Genomic DNA, 24,202 nt, shown 5'->3' on the forward strand with positions numbered 1-24,202 from the left:
ATTTCTAATTAAATGTTCAACTAATAAGAAGAGTGGCTTTACGCTCTTTGTGGTAATATCCAGAGACTTTTACAAGATGAAATACTTTTAATTGAAGTTACTGATTTAGACCAATAATTTGATACACCGCAAATAAAGATATGTAAAACTACAAGAAAACAAATAGTTTGTAAACAGATTAGAATCATAACTTTGTGACTTAATTTTTTGTAATTTTCAACAAAAAAAAATTAGATAAAGGAAAATAGGTAGGGTCTCCGGAGAAATTAAGTTTTGGCTTACCATTTGATACATACAATGACATATCTATGCGTAACCTATATGGAAAATTTAGCCTTAATACCTTAAAAATTGCCATAGATAAAATACTAACTGACTTAATATTTGCAGAAAACTTCAGTCCTCAAATAAACCAGAAAGTTTCCTTTATTTGTACATCATATTTAGAAGATGTATATTAATATTACTTTTACTTATTTTAAAATTATTTTTATTTCTTGTTCTACATTTAAAATAATATGTGAAATTGCCTTTATGTTATGGCCACGAGATCGCTTTAAGGGAAAGTGTGTAATCCCGAATACAACGGTTCTCATAGGTTCGAAAGAGGTGGCGATATTTTGATTACGGTTATTTTTATTATTAATTTAACTTTCTATATCAGAATACTCAGTTAAATGACAATTATGCGAAATGACGAGCAGGCCATGTCGTGCAATCTTGAACGCTTCGCATTATCTCTTTTTCATTAGATCCCTCCTAATTTTTTGAATATTGTTTCGGATGCCTGGTAAATATATTAGAAAAACTGAAACAATGTATAAAGAAAAGATCTCCGAAAAGCTAATGAAACTTGAGTATTGGCATAGTAGCAGAAACTTATTCAAAAACTGTTGAGGACACATAAGGCAACATCTTTAAATCGTATTTCCTCATATAATGAATTTTACGTTTAAATGTTTAAAGACAATTTGAAAACCATATAAGCCAAATAATGTTTAACTTTGATAAGATATGCGTATCCGGAGTTCAAACAAATTTGAAGATACTGACAGAAAAACGGGAGAAAGAAGTTGGCAAAGCAATGAGTATGACTTATTTGAGAGAAAGCAGTTTAATGCTCTGATACTAAAAGGCAGTAACCATAACCTGGTTACAACTCTATCACATTCTGGATGGATAAATAAAACCTTACTTATTAATTAGCTGCACTAGTTTATCTCATGTGCAAAGCTTTCAATAGAAAATCCAGTTATATTAATATTAGATAACCACGATGGGCATGTCAGTTTTAATGCATAAGCATTTATGCTAACTCTGCCAATACATATCATATAACCTCCAGCCAGTAGGTCAAAAAAAATGTAATTCTCTAATGTCTGCGAACAATTATGAATGTGACTTTATTGTGAGTCACGAATACTTTACAGACAATACTTTTATTAAAAAAAAGTCAGTGAGTCAAATCAGTTGAATATTGAACCTCCAAATAATCGTGACTAGCAAGCGTGGAGCTGTTTGATATCCAAGTTTCTGATACATATGGTATTAATTTAAAACGAAGTGAATTTCCTAGCAAAACATCTAGATTTAATATAAGGAGAACAAAATTGATCATACTAACAAGCACACCCTTAAAAAACTAACTTGAAAAAAAGATATCTGCAAAGATATACAGTGACCGGCTAAAGTTCCGCATAAATTCGATAAAAATTAGAGACATGATTTTTTGAGAAAACACTCGGACCCGTCGATTTTCATTTTAAGTTGCGCATTATTTCACATAAATTTGTGTATATAGGGTGGAACAAAAAAAAGATATGATGTCATCGGTCATTTTTTTAAATAAAATGCTATTGTTAGAGTACATCTAAAAAAAAAACACACAAAATCAATCGCCGCCGCTGGGTTTTCTCAAAAGTACCCCATCGGCATTTTTGGAATCGGAGAGAAAAATGCAGGGCATGGGAGGGGGACCGGACACTTGAACGACAGATGTTTTTAGGGGATCACTTATCGACCGGGGTGCGATTCGGTTTGGTTTCGTAAAGACTTTAGACGTAGTATTAATTAATTAAAATTAAATTAAAATAAGTATGGTTTGCAACTTATTATAATCCGGTATCTTTTGTAACATTTTAAGCATTATACGTGTTGATGTAAGAGTCCGGTGCTTGATTTATTGGCTCTGACGAACATTTATAAAACCAGTGGCATAATTCTTATTATTTAAAAAAATTAATTAGACTGTTTCTAACACTATATTTTTTATTGCATTTATGAAATTAGGCGAAATTCCAAGCAAGTTTTGTATAACGCACCTTATCTCAAAACTCAACTGTTTTCGAAATATTTACATTTAAATAACAAGAAAACAAATAAGTACGTCTATTTACAAATTAAGGTAAAATTGAGGATAAAAATATTGTTATACACTGCCAATTGTTTTTATTTCCATGGTTGCACTTGCAAAGAATCTCCATTTTCAAATGTCACTATCAGTTCGAAAATTAATAGTTTTTGTCAGAATAGAATATTGCTAATTTAACGGAAACTTAACGAATTGAAATTTTGATGATGCTAGGGTACGGGGAAATACCCAATTTTTTGGGCCAAATACCCAAACCATCCTATTTCTCAGTCAATTAGTTAGTAGAATAGAGCACAAATTCATAACTTCAGGTCATGTAAGGGATTTGCCAAGATCAGGTCGTCCAAAAATTTCTGAAGATACAAAATTAAACGTTCTGCTCTGCGTCGAAGAAAATCCAAACAATGCAACTTCACAAATTTCAGTTTATAATAATATAGCCGGAACGACAGTAAGACGCATCTTAAAAGCAAATGAATACCACCCTTATAAAATTAGACTAATACACGAGTTAAATGAGGACGATCCTAATCGAAGAAACTAATTTTGCGAGCAAACAATGAACATTTACAATAATAACCGTCAGTTTGTGTTACGAGTTTTATTTTCGGATGAAGCAACTTTTTGTTTAAACGGTATCGTAAGTCAGCAAAATTGTTGGTACCGGTCAATGTCAAATCCACACTGGGCAACTGAGGCTCATACACAGTACCGTAAATCTATTAATGTTTGGGCTGGTATCGTGGAAAATAAAGTAATAGGACCATACTTTTTCGAAGAAAACTTAACAGGACAAGGCTATTTGAATTTTCTTCAAGAAGATCTTATCCCTGCTTTGGCTGCCCTATACCCAGACGAACAAGACCCCGCTGTCCCGACAGATAATTTGTAGTTTTAGCAAGACGGCGCACCGCCACATTTCTTTCGAGATGGCCGTAATTACTTGGATACAGTGTTCCCAGGCAGATGGATAGGACGAAGAGGGCCAATAGAGTGGCCGGTCAGGTCACCAGACCTAAATCCCTGCGACTTTTTTCTATGGAGGTACCTGAAAATGTAAAGTTTATATTGAGAAGCCAAACAACGTAGAAGATTTGAAAAATAGAATTAGATATGAAATTAGATGTATATCACCCGAAATAATTGATAGTGTTTGACATGAACTTGTAAACCGTCTTGCTTTCTGCCAGTTGAAATCAGTTTCAACACTTGATACATTAATAAGAGTTTTCGCAGTTTATAACATTTTATCCTCCATTTTATCTTAATTTGTAAAAAGACGTATTAACTTGTTTTGTTGTTGGTTAAATGTAAATATTTCTAAAATAGGTGAGTTTTAAGATAAGGTGTATTATACGAAACCTGCTTGGAATTTCGCCTTTATTTCCTAAATGGAATAAAAAATTAAGCATTCCATTTAAAAAAATGACCGATGACGTCACATCTTTTTTTTTATTTACCCTGTATACAAAAATTTATGTGAAATAATGCGCAACTTAAAATAAAAATCGACGGGTCCGAGCGTTTTCTCAAAAAATCATGTCTCTAATTTTTATCGAATTTATGCGCAACCTTAGGCGGTCACTGGATAAAGAAAACCAAATACAAAGGCTAAATGAAAACGATAGAAAATCCATATTAATCCTGCTCGAAGGGAAAAAGAAAGATAATTACGACTACTATTGTCCTTTTTGTAAAGATAAATATATAAATCCTCGCGATAAATATTGTATTATGTGCTACGTATGTATTTGAAAGATGGAACATGGCAGAATCGGTAGTTCGTTCTTACTACAAGTAAAGATGAACACTAAGGAATTTATTTACTTTTCTTAATATTTAATTTTATTGAAAATATATAAATTTTGATTAGTTAATCACATAGTATTTTTATTATTTAAATTTGTTACTAGTCTAGAGCATTCTTGAATCCTCCCCTAAAATTAAATTTACATCACTTGTGACGAAAAATTAAAAGAGCTCTTAAAAAAAGAATATTTGTAATTTTTCAGAAGATTTGACACATAACTGTAGTTAGGCTTCCAAATAATGGAACAGAAACGACAAGACTTTATTTGGCCCTTTCTTTAAAAACTGTTTCAGAATAAGTGTAAAAAATGGATTGGCCTGTAGACAACACGTGCATATTAAAACTGTACATGGAAAATTGTCTCAAATAGTATACATCGTTGGTGGTGACGTTTGGCAATAAAATATAATGTGAGATAATCCTGTTTTAAACAAATTTATGTGATTGTATATAGCATCACGAGTTGTTCCCAGAAGTTCGTAGTTTTTAAATTTTTCTGTAGATATTTATTTTGCTCCTACTTACACCATAAATTGACTGGAAAACTTAAAACTGGAAATACACGTTAATTTTCTTACCAACCCCGTTGCGTTTTTCTCTTACTTTAAAAGCAAAATACGCATTATGAAATTATACGTGTTCTTCAACACGACAAGGTCGTCTTCTCTGAACTGGTATAAGAGTCATCAATCCAACCAAATATGTGTTTTGCTTATCATTGGAATCTAAACTATTAAAATATTTTAGGAGTTCTTTCCCATTTACACTGGTCACATTTTCAAAATACTTGAGTCTTTTGCAATTGCATGGCCCTTCTTCTTTGTGAGACTTTAGTCGTATTTTGTTTAGAACATCAAAAATTCTTTCAGTTTTTCTCGTACTATCACGGTCATTTTTATACTCATCAGTATTAGAAGACATTTTATGCTTATATTATTACCGCTAAATACTCAAAAATATGCAGTAAAATGTGCTCTGACACGCATAACACATAAACTAAACAAATAAAAGCGAAATTAAAAAGTGCATAGTTTAGGTTAGTGGACTTTCCTTTTTCTTAACTTTTACGCATGGACTTTTTATGTTTTTAGCCGACGCACGGCACTCATTATTGCCCATTCGACTAGGGTAAATTAGAGGTTTGTATAATAATTATTAGATGTTGCCAATATCTCAATTTCTTAAAAAGTGTTACAATCCCCTTTTTTTCCCATCACCCTGCAATTGTAAATAATCCAACTGATTCAATTGCGTTCGTCGATGATAATAAACACTCCACAAAAATTATCGCATCACTAGTATTTTAAGATATTTTTAATATTTTTTGGAACAATCTGTATATGTATCAACTTAAAAGATATTTCTGGTTTCTTATCATGGACAAAAAATGATCGGAATTTCTTACATATTTTTTTGAAGCAAAAATCGTAGCTCGCGTAGATTATTCCTGTGTGGGCGAATGCATTGAGATCGAAAACGTTCTAAGCAAATAGTGTGATTCTAAAGTGAAAATTTAAATTTACTGTTAATATTGGATGTGCTTGAACGTTTAACAAGACATGTGACTAATGAAGAAGCCGCTAGAATCATTGCGCTCATAGAAAATGGCCGCAGTCAAAGATATGTCGCTCGGATAATGCGAGTTCAACAAAGCACCATATTCAGAGTTGTTAATCGCTACCAAGAAACAGGACAACTATCCAGACGACCGCGACCCGGACAAGGCCGCAGAAGGGTAACTTCGGCAGTAGATGATCGTTACTTAAGGTTAACGGCTTTAAGAATTAGGCATACCACCTCTAGAAGACTGCAAACAGATCTGTTGGCTGCTCGTAATATCCGAATAAGCCTACAGACAGTTCGAAATAGGCTGAAAGAAGCAGGTTTACGAGCCAGAGTGCCAGCTAGAGGTCCACGTCTTACCAGAGAACATCAAGTAGCAAAATTGCAATTTGCTAGAGAACACGCAAATTGAAATATTCAAGATTGGTCCAATATTTTATTCACGAATGAATCAAGATTTTGTCTATATTCATCAGATAGACGTGTACCAGTATATAGGCGACGTGGTGAACGGCACGATCAGGTTAATTTTTGTCGAACTGAAAGCTTTGGTGGTGGCTCTATCATGGTTTGGGGAGGAATTACTTTTGAGGATCGCACGGAGCTAGTACTAGTGAATGATGGAAGACTAAATGCTGACAGGTACATAACCGATATCCTAGAACCCCGTGTAGTGCCCTATATGCCATATATCGGTGATAATTCTGTGCTAATGCTCGTCCACACGCTGCTAGAGTTGTTCGCCAATACTTAGAAGAGGCAAAGATACCCACTCTAAATTGGCCTGCACGTAGCCCGGACCTTAATCCGATAGAACATGTCTGGGACCATCTAGGATGGCAAATTCAGCAACATCCAGCACCAATAAGAACACTAGATGATCTTCAAAATGTTCTTTTTGACTTCTAGGTAAACGATCCGCAAGAATACCTCCAGAACCTGTTTAGAAGCCTTCGAAGGCGAATGGAACCTGTAATTAGAGCCAGGGGCGGTAACACACGTTATTAGAAATTCATTGGCTTAAATAAAGTTAATTTTTTTTGTATACATGTTTTGTACAATTACAAAATTTACAATAGATTGAACTGATTTAAAATAAATGTTGCAAAAGTCGTATAATTTGGTGATTTAATTATCAATATCAATAAAATGTTAAAAAACAGGCAAAAAATTTAAAATATTTAAGAAATAAGAAGTGATGCGGTTAAATTTAATTTTTGCGGGGTGTAATTATATTTGTAATCATAATTCTGTCGGAATTACGTTTAAATGCAGATAAAATAGTTTTTATTACTTTAACATCTCAAAAGTTACGAATCAATTAAAGTTTCTTAATTAGAATCCAAAATCAAAGAAAAATTATCGTTTAAGTAACAGAAAATAAACTATTAGAGTTACACATTGCTTCTGCTTCGAACTGGAAGTGTTACAATCATGAACTTGTGTTTTAAACTTGATGCAGTTTTTTTGGTATTGGTAGCCTTAGAAACCTTTGAAACCTTTATAAGCACAATACTGTTTTGTCGTATTAGTTTTTTTACGTTCTTTCGCGCATAAAATATTGCCGTTATTTTTGAACGACATTTAATTCTAATATAGCGAGAGCCTTTCATATGCAACAAAAGAAATATTGCTGGTTGGGAATTCTTACAGAAGCCTATTAAAACAATATAATATTCTTCCTCTTGCCGCCCTCTATGTCCTGGAAATACCAATTTATGTTAAGAAAAATTTGTACAATTTTGTAGCCATAGGAGACATTCACAAATATAACACAAGACTTAATACCAATTTGCACATACCTAATCACTCCTTATATGGATAAATACTGTTTATAAAATTTCCTGTTCATATAAAAACGATATATACAGGGTGTCCCAGCGAAAACGAAACAGAGCTATTTTCGGTATGAAAAAAAAAATTTTTTTCAAAAATCTCGGACACGTCGATTTTATTTTTGAGGGGGACAACTTTTCCTTATCAAGGCACCCTCATACCAGCAACCCCCTTCGAGGGGGTGGAATCACCCCTAAAATCCTAAATGGAAAGAGGGGTCGTATGATACCTTAGTTTAAAGGTCTTTTAATTCTGAATATAACTGCCAAATTTGAAGTGGCTAAAATTTTTTCTCTGGATAAAACAGCTTGTCAAAATTGCGGAAACAGCGAAAATGAAAAAGGTATTATGGACTCTTTTGTGTATAATATTTTTAAAAGAACAAGGAAATCCTATTTTCGAAGGGGTCACTTATTAATTAAGAGGCCACCTAATACCTGGAATCCTTTACGAGGGGTTGAAAGCACCCCTTAAATCTTAAACAGAAAGAGGGATCGTGTTATACCTTATGTTGAAAGCGTTTTCACTTTAAATTTAAATGCTGAGTGACTGATAGATTTCTTCTGGATATGAAAGCCAAATAAAATTCTGGAAAAAATGCTTTAAATAAACCTTTATGCCTGAAACCCTTTCTTACAATTTTTTTTATTGGATCATTAAAACATGATTAAACTGACTTTCATCCAGAAAAACGAGTCAACAGAAAATACGTTCTAGAAATAGTTGCTAAATGTAGGGAATCTGGCAGTGTCTTAAATAAAAAGCGTGAGGTTCAAAATGCTGTTGTTGTCAATGAAGCAATGCAAATAACTGTCCTAGGTCAACTTCATGCCGAGCCAGGAATAAGTGTCAGAAAATTGGCGACGAGTAGAGGAGTAAGCAAAAGTAGTGTTCATAGGATACTTAAGCATAATCAATTCCATGCTTACAAAATTCATCTGGTGCAAGAACTGAATGAGGATGATTTTGACAGACGAGTGCAATTTTGTGAATCGTTTAGTGATATGATAACTGTTAATCCGCGTCTTATTTACAACATTTGCTTTTCAGATGAATGTACTTTTTTTCTTAATGGCAACGTAAATCGTCATAACTGCCGCTACTGGTCAAATGCAAATCCGGGCCAGTTTCGTGAAGTTCATACCCAGTTCCCTGAGAAGTTAAATGTTTGGGCGGGAATCTTGGGCGGCTCCATTGTTGGTCTGTTTTTTCTGCCCGGAAATTTGAATGGAGAAATGTACCGAGATCTCTTGGAAAATGCCAGCTAGGTCACCCGATTTAACCCCATTTTATTTTTTTTTATGGGGGCATTTAAAAACAAAAGTTTACGCTAACCAACCAGACACCCTAGAAGACTTACGCCAGAGAATTATAAATGAGTGTCAGATGATAACACCTGAAGTTCTACAAAACGTCAAGCATCGTTTTGAGCAAAACCTGTATTCCTGCATGGAAGTAGGCGGGGCACAATTTGAACATTTAATAAATTGACGTAATTTAAATAAACCTGTTTTATTTAAAAGACACAAAAGGAAAAGGGTAGGTATTTCTTATCTCTCCACTTTTACTGGCAGTAAAGATATTTCTTGCTATTTTTATATCCACAAGATATCCATCAGTCACTCAGAAATCACCATTTAAATTCAGAGTAAAAAGGCCTTCAAAATAAGGAATGACACGACCCCTTTTTCTATTTAAGATTTAAGGGGTGCTTTCAACCCCTCGTAAAGGGTTCCAGGTATTAGGGTGGCCTCTTAATTAATAAGTGACCCCTTTGAAATTACGACTTACTTATTCTTTTAAAAATATTATCCAAAACAGAGTTCAAAATACCTTTTTCATTTTCGCTGTTTCTACAATTTTGACAAGCTGTCATGTCCGGATAAAAAATTTTAGCCACTTCAAATTTGGCAGTTATATTCAGAATTAAAAGACCTTTAAAACAAGGTATCACATGACCCCTCTTTCTATTTAAGATTTTAGGGGTGATCCCACCCCCTCGAAGAGGATTACTGGTATAAGGGTACCTTGGTAAGGAAAAGTTGTCCTTCTCGAAAATAAAATCGACGTGTTCGAGATTTTTGTAAAAAAATTTTTTTTTCATACCAAAAATACCTCTGTTTCGTTTTCGCTGGGACACCCTGTATATAAGTCTTCTGTGTTTAAAATTAATATTTCTATGTTTCTGGCAGCTTCGGTAACATATAACTTTTTTTAAAGAATTATTAACTTTATGAACTCTTAGTAATGGATCTGGCCTGATCACTTGTTTTTAATATCAGCATTTGAAACAATTTATTTAAATATTTATTTATTGTCTCTTCTAAAAATTTTAAATTGAAAAGCCATATGTATAATTTTGATAAGTATGTTTCTTTCTTTGCTTATCTTCTCTTCTGAAATTTTCCATGGCACATAATATCTTGGTCTTATGAAATAAAAGCTTTATTTATTTATATATAATTTATACGTTCTTAATTTGGTTGCTGGAAACTGATCCGATGCTAGCTTCACACACATTATTAAAAAATGATATCGAATGATAAAATGAATATTTAAGTAATTTTTATCCAAGATAAGTTTCAATTGAAAAGTTATATAAGAATTTTATAAATATTAAAGTTTTATGATTGAAGGCATTAGAAATGTTTATGAATGTTAGAAAAAAGCCTATCACACATTAAGTTAATTTGATCCCAGAACCCTCCAAATTAAATCTAGAGAAAGGACTATTTTTATTATATTGCTATTTTTTGTTTATTAATAGTATTTTTTCAATCCAAAGATTAAATTAATATATTTTTATTTACCTATTTCTTCAGCTACAGATTTAAAATTTAAAATTTTCAATATTATTATAAATCGTACTTACTAATTACAATAGTGTTCCCCTAGATACCTAACATCCTTATGAGAGATAGAAGGATATACAATTTCTACCAGATTTATATGTCTCCATTATTAATATTGTAACAATTTTTGCCTAAATTCAATCATAAAAAATAAAGGTAAATATAATTTTATTCGTACAAACATATATACAAACACAAAAATACAAACAAATGAAAGACCTTTCTATACTTTGAACCAAAACTGAAATAAGAACATAATGTAATGATGTTTGGTATGGCCACTATCGGGTAAAATTTTTTCACCCACATTCAAATTAAACCAATTTTTTGCTTAATATCGCTAATAATGTTAACAAATTATAAATTATTAGTAATATGTAAAATATTAAGCTTTATAACTCTGGAGAATGTGTAAAGTAAATATTGAATGCATGGTAGTAGAAAGAATTTTTTAGTAAAATTAAGAGTTATAACTGATAATGTGAGAAGTATAAAAGCAATATATATTTTCGTAATACCTTTAAAAAATTTAGTTATAATATATCTTTAACATTACCTTTAACCTTAAGGATTACAACATCATGTCGAGCAGGGTATTTTACATTCTATACTGTTATGACGTATTCAATATAACTACTACTACATCACACATGGTTGCCGATTCCTGTAAACATAACACTACATAAGTGTAACATATATAACACATAATGCATTTACAAATCCGTATTTAACCTTAATGAAATATTCATCGGTGTAGTAGAGTGAAAAGTACTTCAAAATCCAATAAAACTCTCAAGTCCTTCGAAGTTTCGTATTTCACCGGGATTTCCGCTGGTCTTCTTATTTATGTCAAGTTTTTTTTCTTTCTTTGTACGGCTTTTGCATCGACAAATTTCCTGTTTTAAACAAGTGAATTACCAAGTCAAACAAGATGTAAATTTAAATATTCAGTGTTGTGACGCCGATGCCGATGCTAAGTAGTAAGCGAAAACCAAAGAACACGAAACTTCGACGAAAAATCGTTTGGAATTGAAGATTAAAATTAAAAATTTAGAACTTTTAATACACAGTATAATAAGAAAACATACATACAAAAGCAAATAGAATAAAAAGTTGATAAAAGCGATTTATTATTTAATAGAGATCATTACTTTATAATTTTTTTTTCGTGATAAAAGATTCGATAATTATCTTTAGCTGCTGAAACAACTGTTTAACTGTTGTATAATGAGACTTGTCGTTATAAAGGCCATATTTATTTAATATAATGTGTAAGGTCAAAATAAATATTTGTGTCAATATCATTTATTTTATAAGTAATCTTAACCAAAGCTCTTTGTATAACTTGGACATAACAATAATTATAGTAAAATCAAACATTTGGTATAAGTAATAATAAGATTAGTATTTACGTTGTGTGCCCGTTTAATTACAATGATATATGAATTACATATGTCAGCTAGATGACACATTCAATCGATTACATAGTATCAAGTACAAGGTAGTTTTTGGGAGCGGGAAATTTTTTATAATGTTGCTATTTCGCAACTATGAATAGCTGTCTGTGGATTGTTTTTTAAAGTTACCTATCACCGTATGCCATTTATTAATTATAGAACAGTGGCCCGGTAGGCAACGTGCTTTTGTGATTAAATCGTACTACAAAAATAATTCGCTTCCTAGCGGAATTTTCGAATCTATTTCTATATTGGTCGGCACAGCAGAGTTCCTTCGGCTAATGCTACAAAGGAATGATTACATAAATTTGAAAACACAGAATCAGCTGTCAGTGCCAAACGTAAGGGACCAAGAAAGAGTATAAGAACGGACAAGAACGTCGATCACGTTAGAGAATCTGGAGTCCAAAACGTTCAACCCAAAAGCGAGCTCAGGCATTAAACATATTAAGTACTTAACTTCGAATATTGCACAAGGATCTCAACTTTTCTGCAAGGAAAAATTTCAATAGGCCAAGCACTAAAAAAGCTAAAAAAGCACTAAAACCTATAAACACGACGAGGCGCACATATAGCTCGAATGTTAATAACGGTGTGTGATATCATTCATGGGAATTATCGGTCCTTACTTCTTTAAAGATGAGAATAATATCACTGTAACGGTCGATTCCGAGTATTATGCCAATATGATTAATAATTTTTTGAGTCAGCAATTAAACAGATTTGCATAGAACAACCAAGCCTGGTTTCAGCAAGATGGCTCTACTTCACATACCACAAGAGCGGTTTAAACTCTTTGCAAAGGTTGTTTTCGACACACGTTACTTCTAGACGAGGCGATATTGATTGGCCTGCAAGGTCGCTAGATCTAATGGCTTGCCATTACTTTTTGTGGGGCTACCTAAAGCAAAAAGTATTCGTTGCTAAACCAAGAAGAAGGTTAAAACGAAAATTATTGAAAAAATTGTTAGTATTGCCGTTAATATGTTGCAAAGAGGTTATAGAAAATTTCCACAAAGGCTTCAGGAGTGTATTGAGAGAAGGTGGGGCCATATAAATGGAACTTTAGGAAACTGGATTTTTAAGAAATAAAAATAGCATATAACTAGCTTTTTATTGTATTTTACTGTATTTTATTTAAATTGAATTAGCATTGAAATCTTAAACTAATCAAAACTTACCGTTCCCAAGGACCACCTTGTCTAATAATATAAAGTTCTATTTTGTAGGTTTTTTAATAGCATTTCAAAACCTCGAGGTTTAAACGACAGTATGACTTTTAACTTCCTGTAAGGGCTTATGTTTTTCTATGGAGTCAGACTAAGAACTCTTAGCTACATTCGATGAGCGCTAAAATATACTATCAGTATTATAATATTCATTAACATCTTCTCGAAGACATTTTCTAAAAGTTTTTATATCGACTTGGTTCCTCGAGATAGTGTTGCCTCTATAATCTATTAAAATATAGGATGTAGTAGTCTTAGGTATAATAGCCCTTGGTAAGAATAGAATAGAATAGTATAAAATATATTTCCGTATGTGTAGTTATTATGTTTAAAAGTAATAGTGATAAAGAAGGGTAAAGGCGACCAAAAATTTCGTCCATCACGAAGATAAAATGTCGATAAATAAAATGTGGCTTAACGGGTCACCATATTTGACACCTCTGGTAACTTTCAAGGGTCTGGTGTTAGTAGAACCAACTTTAAAGGATTTGGAGGCCAGACATTGAATCCATTAGACACGCAATCAGAAGTGCTGATAGACCTGTGCGTTTTATTGCTCAAAGGATGGATTCATGAGGTACAGAGTTAAAGGATTTGCGCAGATCTAAAGCGAGAACGTTAAGAGGTTTTCTAGAGGTGATTCGCGACTTTATGTAATAGTCCAGAATCAGGGACTTTGCCAGCGTTCCGTCAACATTTACAAAACTCCGTTGATTCGGGTTTAAGGTGGTAAAATGCCTAATCCTGAATACCGAATACGATGGTAGAGTCGCTGAGTTAAGGAGGAAACAGGTATCATCCTCCAGTTATTGGGATTGGTACTATCTTTAGGGATCAGGGTTGTCCTTGACATCCACCAACAGAGTGCTGGGTCGGCCTTTAAAAACAGAATATTAAAAAATGCCGAGAGTTGTATATTCGAGATAGCTTCGCGAGACTGACGCCATCTGGGCCGGCAATACCAGGTTTTTAAGAAGATTTGGATTTTTTGCACTTCCTTGATGCTAATTGAATTAAGCAATGTTAACGGGGGTCAGGAATAGCTTGCTCATAAGCGGAAGAGGGGCTTTTAAGGATACCTCTAAAAGGTCTCTTTTGGCAGTTGGGAAAGGGATTCTTTGTTAAGCAAATCCTTACTCGGGAAAATAGTGCCCGCAAGTATAGCTCGAGCCTTAGAGCAAAGATAGCGGAGGGTGGCGCAATGTTCACCTAGGACAAGGCCAGATGACGATTGCTCTCAGGATGTGTAGGAACATACCAATTCTGACACCTAGATGCACTAGAGAAAGTTGCAAACTAAGGTTAAAGAAGGGGCTTGAAGTCGATATCTCGATAAGAAAAGAATGGTCGTTGAACCAAAGTAGAGAACCAAGTGGTTTCCAGGCCTGGTCCACAGATGGATCATGGATGAAAAGCACCAATTCAGCTGGAGCTGGAGTGTACAGGATGGAAAGGAACACAGGGGAATCCTTCCCGCTAGGGAAACACACCACAGTTTTCCAAGCGGAGGTGTTTGCTATACTCGAAGTAGCAAACAAACGAGAGGCATTGGAAGTAGATTTGGATCTACTCCGATAGTCAGCTCAGCGCTAGTCCAGGAATGCAGAGATGCATTGGAAAGGCTTGCAGCATACAGGGAAGTAAAACTGAGGTGGGTCCCAGGACACCAAGGTGTCGAGGGCAATGAGCGGGCCGACGAACTGGCAAAACAGGGTTCCATTAACCCTTTCGTAGGACCCGAACCTTGTCTCGGTATTAGCAAAAAAACAAATCTCCCAGGCACTCAATAATTGGGCCTGGGAAAAAACAAGGAAGATTGGAAAAGAACAGAAGGATGAAGACTGGCCCAGGAAATGATACCAGACCCTGACGGCTCTAAAGCAAGACGACTGCTAACAAAGACCCGACAAAGTATTAAAGACTTGGTGGGAATCCTGACCGGGAACAACAGTCTAAACAGGCACCTACACCTTCTTGGTATAAGAGAAAGCCCACTCTGTCCGAATTGCTGTACAGGGGAGGAAACTTCATACCACATAAAGTCCAGTGCAACGATATATTAGAATGGTCACCCGTCAAAACACCAGCATTTTACTTGTCAAACAATGTAAATAGAAGGTGGATGACATTGTTTGGCAGGTGGAATGCTGGTGTTTTGACGGGTGACCATTCTAATATATCGTTGCACTAGACTTTACTAGGTATCTGTGGTCTGTGCTAGGTGGAGTCGCCTGAAAATGAAAATTTTTGGAGCAACTACACTTCAACGGGAAGATCTTAAAGATCTGGACTGTGACAAAGTGCAAGCCTTTATTAAAAGGATGGGCCGACTCAGTCAAGACCGCGCATTGAAAGTGGAGGCGTAGGGGTGAGTGATTCTGGGGTTGGCGAAAAGGGACTGTTCAGGCCTACTTGCCGAGCTCTAGCTCCTCTATCCTTACTACTACTACGAAGTGCCTATCGGATAAGTTTCAAGGTGCTATCATCCGGGCCGCTCAGTTCCCTAATTTGCAGGGCCAGAGTTCGCAGGTAAGTTTTAATCTGGTCGACTTCATGTACGGGTATCGAAGGCTCGCGGGGATAACTTTTCCTTAACATTATTGTTTGAGCATAATTATTATTTTTCAAGACGTTTTAAAGGGTATTTATGTAACAACCGACAACGCCGCTTTTGCCCCTCCATTTTTTGTACTAGCCACGCTGCGACGTGGAGAAAAGAGAGATCTGTGTGGGTTCTAGAAGGATCGTTCCGCTAGAATCTTTTTGTCGCACTTTATTTGTAATTTTTGAAGTAAAAATTATAGTTTCTGTCAGTAAAGTGCAGCACAGTTTTCATTCATACAGTCCACTACTTTGAGCTAACATTTTTGGTCCAATCGAGACGGATGGGTCAGTATTTGAAGTGATTGCTCAGATAAAATATCCGCAGTCAGGCGGCCATGTTGGCCCGTGTAGCCGTCGCATCGTCATCGTACAGGCAGGTTGATGTGTATGGCCTACGTTAGAAGGTTCCAGTCCGAAGAAATTGGGTCGACGAGAGAGTAAGTCCGTTCCATGATAATAAATTTATGATTTTGGTCTTTCATTTGGTATTGTATACTGTATTTAGGTTTTGGTAAAAACTAGAATCATTTGTGTGTTTATTTTATTATAATTTATTGGTAACATGGAGGATCTACGTAAATTAAAGATAAAAAGGGGAAATATCAAGGGATATTTAACCAGGACCAAGTCCTTTTTAGACTCTATTGATTTAGATTATTTGGCCGAATTAAATTTGATACAAATTAAGACAAGATTAGATAACGTTGAACCTCTTTTGTGTCAGTTTAACGATGTTCAATCTGACATCGAATGTCAAATGACCTTGGAATCGCAAAGTGATGAGGATTCTAGTAAAATTTTTGAGGAAGAGTCTTTGAACAGAGTAGGTTTTGAGAATGAATATTTTTCACTAATTTGCAGTTTAAAATCAATTATTAAAGAAAAAGAGGAAATAAATTCGCAGACTTCGGTAGTCATTAATAATAACGCAGTTAGTACTCATGACGCGCAAAATGTGGGCTCATCTAAACCCTCAATAAAATTACCTGATCTGAAGTTGCCGGTTTTTAATGGGTCGTATGAAAAATGGCTCGAATTTAGAGATGCGTTTCAAGCCATTGTTCATAAAAATGTGCATCTATCGGACGTTGAAAAGTTCTTTTATTTAAAATCCTTTCTTGAAGGTGAACCTTTACAAGCCATTGCTAATTTGCAAGTTACGAATGACAACTATTCAAATGCTTGGTCAATATTGTCAGATAGGTACGAAAATAAGCGATTAATTGTATACAACTATGTTAAAAACTTATTTGATTGTCCTAAAGTCATAAAAGAGTCCCATTCAGAGCTGCGCAAAGTATACGATCTATTTAATAAAAATTTAAGATCATTAAAAAGTCTTGGGCAAGAAGTTGATCAGTGGGACACATTAATCGTGTTTATGCTGATAAATAAATTTGATTCTGTGACCCGTCGCGAATGGGAAAGTTTTCCTATAAAAGGTAAGTTGCCAGGATTGGAAGATGTTAATAAGTTTTTAAAGGCAAAGTGCGAACTACTTGAGAAGTTGGAGGCTTCAAAACAGGATGGTAAGTTGCCTATTAAATGTGAAAGGGTTAAATGTCACGCTGCAACAACAATACAATCGAAGTTTTCATGTTATTATTGCAAGAAAAATCATTCGATTTACAAATGTTTCGCATTTAAAAACCTTAATGTTAATTCTAGAATTGCGGCAGTAAATAAAATGAAACTGTGTAGTAATTGTTTTAGTCCTGATCATACCCAAAATAATTGTCCTAAATCTAATATTTGTCGTCAATGTGGAGAAAAACATAATTCATTATTGCATTTAAACATCCAGTCTCCGGTTGCGCCCGTGCATAGTAGGCCTTTCGTTTCGGACAACTCCCCTCCGCCAGTAACGAACGGGATCGAGAATTCGACTCATGAAAATGCCGTAGCTTTGAGCGCCACAATAGGGGAAGTCAACCACGTGGATTCGAATGTTAAGGCAACGTTGTCGCTTTTAGCAACAGCTAAAATACGGGTTTTCGATTCACGCGGAAATATTCTTATAATCAGAGCGTTGTTGGATCCAGGGTCGCAAAGTAACTTTATATCGGAGAGTTTGGTTAGTAAATTAGGTTTAAAGCGGCAAAATGTTGATTATGAGATTAGGGGTTTGGCTCAGGCATTGTCAGCTACATCGAGTTCTAGAGTAAACGTAACTATTATGTCTAATATTTGTGACGATTTTAAAGAAATAATTCCTTGTTTAGTAATTTCAAAAATTACGCAAGATTTGCCTTATATGTCTTTTAATATTTCTCAGTGGAAAATTCCAGGGAATATAAGCTTGGCTGATGATGCATTTAATGTACGGGGTAATATTGATATGTTGTTAGGTAATGATATATTTTATAGAATTCTACTTATGAATCAAATTTTTAGCCCGGGCATGCCTGTTCTTCAGAATAGTAGGTTGGGATGGATTGTTGCAGGTAACTTTAATCCAACATGTATCCCTGTTTCTGAGAATAGAGTTTTGACATGTCATTCTTTTGAGAGTATTGATCAACGCTTAACTAAATTTTGGGAACTGGAGGAATGCGAGTCAAATAGTAAAGTTTTGTCGAAATCTGAACAAGATTGTGAAGAACATTTTGTGAGCAGCTTCGAACGCAATTCCGAAGGTCGTTTCGTAGTTAAATACCCCTTTAAAGAGAATTTGCATCAGCTAGGTTTTTCAAAACAGATGGCGTATAAAAGGTTAATTTATTTAGAAAAAAGATTACTTAAAGATGAAGTTTTAAAAGAGGATTATATAGCGTTTCTTAATGAATATAGAGATCTGGGACACATGACTAAAGTTAAAAACTTTTCTATCGACTCGAGTGATTCGAATAAATATTGCTATTTACCACATCATGCTGTGGTTAAAGAGGGTAACTTAACGACCAAAGTCAGGGTTGTTTTTGATGCTTCGGCTCAAACTGATACGGGACTCTCTTTAAACGATGTACAACATGTTGGTCCCACAATTCAAAATAATTTATTGGCTATTCTTTTAAACTTCCGAATTTATCCTTTCGTGATTAATGCAGATATCACAAAAATGTACCGACAGGTATTAATTGACCCTAGTCAACGTGGATATCAAAGAATATTATGGAAAAATATTGGCGATTTATCCGCAGAAATTGAATGTTTTGAGCTTAATACCGTCACTTACGGTTGTGCCTCCTCGCCATTCTTAGCGGTCCGTTGCTTATATCAGTTGGGTTTGGAGTATAAAGATAAATATCCCAAAGCAAGTCAAGCGATTATGAATTGCTTCTATTTAGATGATTTATTAGCTGGGGAGTTTTCGCAAGCTGCTCTATTGCAACTTCAGCATGAAATTATATATATTTCTTCGCATTTAATATTGGCTAAGTCTCGTGTGGCTCCATTAAAGAAAATTACCCTTCCGAGGTTGGAGCTTTGTGCTGCGGTTGTCACGGTTAAGTTGGTTGAGAAGGTCAGAAATTCAATATGTGTGTCAATTGACCATTGTGTTTATTGGACTGATTCGTCAATCGCATTGTGCTGGATTCAAGCTTGCCCCAGTAGGTGGAAAACGTTTGTAGCAAACCGGGTAACTGAAGTTCAGAATTTATCTATCCCGAAAAAATTGGCACCATATTAGATCAGAGATGAATTCAGCAGATTGCCTTTCTAGAGGAACTTCCGCTGCTTATTTGCTTTCCTTAGAGTTGTGGTGGAAAGGGCCTATTGACATATTTTCTAGTCCACCTCCCGATATGCAAAATCTAATAGAACCTAAATTTGATATACCAGAACAAAGGGTTTTGAGTCATTATGGAGGTGTAGAAGAGACATTTGAATTTGATTTTTTAAGATATTCATCTTTATTAAAGTTACAGCGAATTATTTCGTATTGTTTTCGGTTTTATCATCGTCTTAAGTCAAAGGTTAAGATAAATGGTTCCATTAGTAGTGACGAATTGAATTGTGCTCTTATTTGCTTGTTAAGGATCTGTCAATTACAATCGTTTTCTAAAGAATATGTTGCTTTGAAAAGAAAGAGCCTGGTGTCAAATTCAAGTCGTATCTTATGTTTGAATCCTTTCTTGGATAATGAAGGCTTGATAAGAGTTGGAGGACGCATTCAAAGGGCAACCATCTCTACGGAGCAGAAACATCCTATTATTTTGCATCCTAAGCATATGTTGACTTCTTTAATATTAAGGCAGGAACATGTAAAATTACTTCATTGCGGGCCTCAACAGCTCTTATATTCAATTCGACAACGTTTTTGGCCAATTTCTGGTCGAAGAATTTGCACATCTATAGTAAGGAGTTGTGTTGTATGTTTCAGGGCAAAACCAGTTTCTCAAAACTATTTGATGGGCAGCTTACCTGAAAGTCGATTAACCGCATTCCAACCAGTGTTTACACATACGGGCATTGATTATGCTGGTCCTATATCCATAAGAGATAGGAAAACCAGAAATCCGAAAATTTTAAAGGCCTATATATGTATTTTTGTGTGTATGAGTACCAAATGCGTTCACTTGGATGTGGTAACTGATTTAACTACTTCAGCTTTTATTGCGGTATTAAAGCGTTTTATTGCCAGACGTGGAAAACCTTTACATATCTATTCGGACAATGGTTCAAATTTTGTTGGAGCCAATTCAGTACTTTTTGATTTCCTAAGGTCAAATTCCGACAAATTAGGTTCAACTTTGTCCACGGAAAGTATCTCTTGGCATTTTAATCCGCCTAGAGCTCCCAACTTCGGTGGGTTGTGGGAAGCCGGCGTAAAAGGGTTTAAGTTTCACTTAAAGCGGATTATGGGTGATTCTAAATTATCTTATGAGGACCTGAGTACAGTGATAATCCAAATTGAAGGAGTGTTAAACTCCCGACCACTATCACCATTATCTACGGACCCGCAAGACCCCACTCCACTCACTCCTGGACATTTTCTGGTGGGAAAACCCCTCACTGCTATTCCGGAGCCAGTTTATACCGAAGTTGCAGAGAATCGTCTCAATAAATACCAAAGTCTTCAAGCTATAATCCAGCACTTCTGGAAGAGATGGAGTTTGGACTACATATCCGAGTTACAGTCACGTCTCAAATGGAAGAAGTGCTATGTAACTTTGTTAAAGGTCGGCAGTCTAGTGATCGTCAAAGAAGACAATGTTCCAGTCTGCAAATGGAAGGTTGGACGTGTCCTTGAACCTTATCCAGGTCCAGATAATATCACGCGTGTTGTGACTTTGAAATGTGCTGATGGTTCAGTGTATAAACGTGCAATCTCTAAAATTTGTGTATTGCCAGTAGAATAAGCTTTAAGAAATCTTAGAGTCAAGGTTTGTGTTCAAGTGTTTATTTTGAAGTCGTTTACTTTGTCAAGCCTAAGGCAAGCTTTACATTTTGTAATTTTATTTATTTGTTGTGTTGAAATTAAGTATTTCAAGGCGGGCGGCATGTTTGAGCATAATTATTATTTTTCAAGACGTTTTAAAGGGTATTTATGTAACAACCGACAACGCCGCTTTTGCCCCTCCATTTTTTTGTACTAGCCACGCTGCGACGTGGAGAAAAGAGAGATCTGTGTGGGTTCTAGAAGGGTCGTCCCGCTAGAATCTTTTTGTCGCGCTTTATTTGTAATTTGTGAAGTAAAAATTATAGTTTCTGTCAGTAAAGTGCAGCACAGTTTTCATTCATACAGTCCACTACTTTGAGCTAACAATTATATCCAGTAGATGTGGAGCTAAAGGAGCTTAAGCAGGAAACATTACCGCCTGCCGAATGAGTCAGTCGGGCAGGTGACGGTTGCTCGGCAAGGTGTACTTAATTGGTTAGGGTGGTGGTAGCGGAACGCAGACTGATTATCATTCGAAGGCGATGTTTATTCTCGCCTTCACTTTTTGGTTACTCTTTTTGATAAGATCTCCTTATTCTTTGCTAGCGAAGTAGAGGTGGGTGGTAGTTGAAGGGAGTAGAGCTGACAGATATTGTGTAGGAGCCAGAAGTTATAATAGGGATTAAACCATAACGGCCCAAGATGCTGCAAGGAATGCAAGCCAGGGAGGGAGAAGTAGATGCAATAGAAATAATTAAAGGGGTGGAGTTTGCGGCCGCTGAAACTGACCTCAACAACAGGGATCATAGTAGTTACAGTGGACCTAGTTGATAGGGGTGAGGAAGCTATTATGGTTGTTGTTGTGGTGGTAGACAGGTATGTAGTAAGCTTAAGGAAGGAGGTGGCGATCATAGTGGTGACCGTAATCAAACTAGCAAATTCGTGGGGGAACGGCTTTAAGGAGGCTGGATGTTTAAATTTTCGTTTATGCTAAAGAGATGGAACCGCTAACCAATTTTCGCTCTTGTTGCGCGACTTTCAACAAAGGAGGCACTAGATGTAGTTGGAGTCAAAGCTTTAGTTAAGAAGAGGGAAGCCCTATGCTCGGAGGATCTTTAAGTCTTCATTTTTTTTGCCAGATTCAGATATTCGGCGTGTTCGGGTTTTGAGCGCCGATGACGCACTTGGTCTTTAGTAAAACCCGTAGCCTGAACCATTTTTAAAATGAAGGGTCTTTAAGATAGTACTCCCGCCGTTTACCCGCGCTTGATTATATTTCTTAACGTTTAGAGCTCTGGGCAGAAATCACGTTGCGTCAACATCACGTTAAGACCATCGCAATGTTTAGTTTTAATTAGACAGTCGGATTTCCCCGATCCAAATTCTGGTGATCCAAATTCTTCTTCACCTTGGTCCCTCATGGGGATATGGGTACGAACTAGCGCGATGCCCTTACGTGACCTTCTCCCGGATTTTAGAAGATACGAGGGATTAATTCGGACACTGCAGCATTTTATTTATTTATTTCATTTATTTATCAAAAACAAATAGGATGTTAACACGCCGAAACCCAAAGGAACATCCACAAATTACAAAGTGTTTCAGGTGTACTTAACTAATACAAAATTAAAAAATCATCAAGAGCAGAAATACAATAAAGTGCTGAGTTTTTGTGTTCTTGTTAAATGGAACAAGGGTCTCTGATTCTCTTCTTAAAAATAGAAAGAGAGCATCAAAATAAATCTACAGAAAAAAATTTAGAATTATATAAGGAAAGCATACTACTTAACTGCGAATTCCTTGCTACATTGGTTCTTTTTTGATTTGTGGTGCTCTTTGCTGTTTAAAACCATATCTCTATCCCTCCTAGAGGGTTCATGAAACGCGAACGCTCATGCAAAAAATAAAACATTTTCTGGATCTCCTTACGGCGTCTCAGGCTCATTTGAGGTTACCCCTACAAACTCTCTTGCGAGGGTCCGACTTATTTTTATTTCCGCTGCCAAGTGCCGAACGTTTGGTTCGTCCTACAGCGCCAGTTCTGCTTACCAAAAATGGCTTAATTGGCACTCTGATCCTAGACTCGCGGCTTCATAAGTTTGAGTAAGCAGGAGATCTCACTAATTTAAAGTTTGAGGATGGGTTGAGGGCGTTTCGACTACAATGCCTCTTCATTCGCTTTACCGAATAAGATCCGTATATAACGAGCGCCAACTATCCTAGTGGAAACTTCGGAGGAAACCAGCTACTAGATGGTTTGATTGGTCTTTCGCCCCTATACCCAGTTCCAACGATTGATTAGCACGTCAGAATCGCTATGGACCTCTATCAGGGTTTCCTCTGAATTCGTCCTTACCAGGAACAGTTCACCATATTTTGGGTCCTAGCGTGTACGCTCTTGGTGCGCCTCTTCTTGCAATAACAATGAGATCTCCCGGGAATGCTTAACGTTCACTTTTAAGGCTAAACTAGCCGGTTTCCCTCAGTCTTAGCCAAGAAGACTTTTACTTTTCTGGCACCTTTAGGTTTAATAATTCGCGCATATGTTAGCCTCCTTGGTCCGTGTTTCAAGACGGATCCTGAAATTAGCCAAAGCTATAGCTGATCGATTACAGGTCTGTTCGAGGACTTTGTAGGCAATAGTCGCCAGAGACCAGAATCAGCACTAGGTCCGATTGCTATACAACTGACGTGCGTGCTATGAGCCGAATACTCACTAGCGGTCTTAAACCTTTTATATACCATTGAGAGAGTCGGGTACTCACGGGTCCGCTGATGAGACGACAAACGAGTTTCACCCAATGGATCGCAATGGATCACCCAATGGATACCCAATGGATCGCGACGTCTTACCAGAAGAAAAGTTCACGCGTTCGCAGCCGAATCAAACGAAGGGAAAGTGCGAAAAAATGCGCAAAATGCGGAAAAACACTTTCTGGTCACGCGAATGTCCGATGCCTGCCGCGAGACGCGATTGAATTTCTTCCTTCGACCTTAAGTATTTTTCAGTTTTAACCTAAACGGTTTTACGTACTCTTGAATTCTCGTTTCAAAGTGCTTCTCAACCTTTCCTCATGGTTCTTGTTTCCTATCGGTCTCGTAGTTAAATCTAGCCTTACCACCCACTTAGAGCTGCATTGCTAAGCAACCCGATTCC

The sequence above is a fragment of the Anthonomus grandis genome, chromosome 3 (assembly GCF_022605725.1).
Source record: "Anthonomus grandis grandis chromosome 3, icAntGran1.3, whole genome shotgun sequence".
Taxonomy (NCBI): domain Eukaryota; kingdom Metazoa; phylum Arthropoda; class Insecta; order Coleoptera; family Curculionidae; genus Anthonomus; species Anthonomus grandis.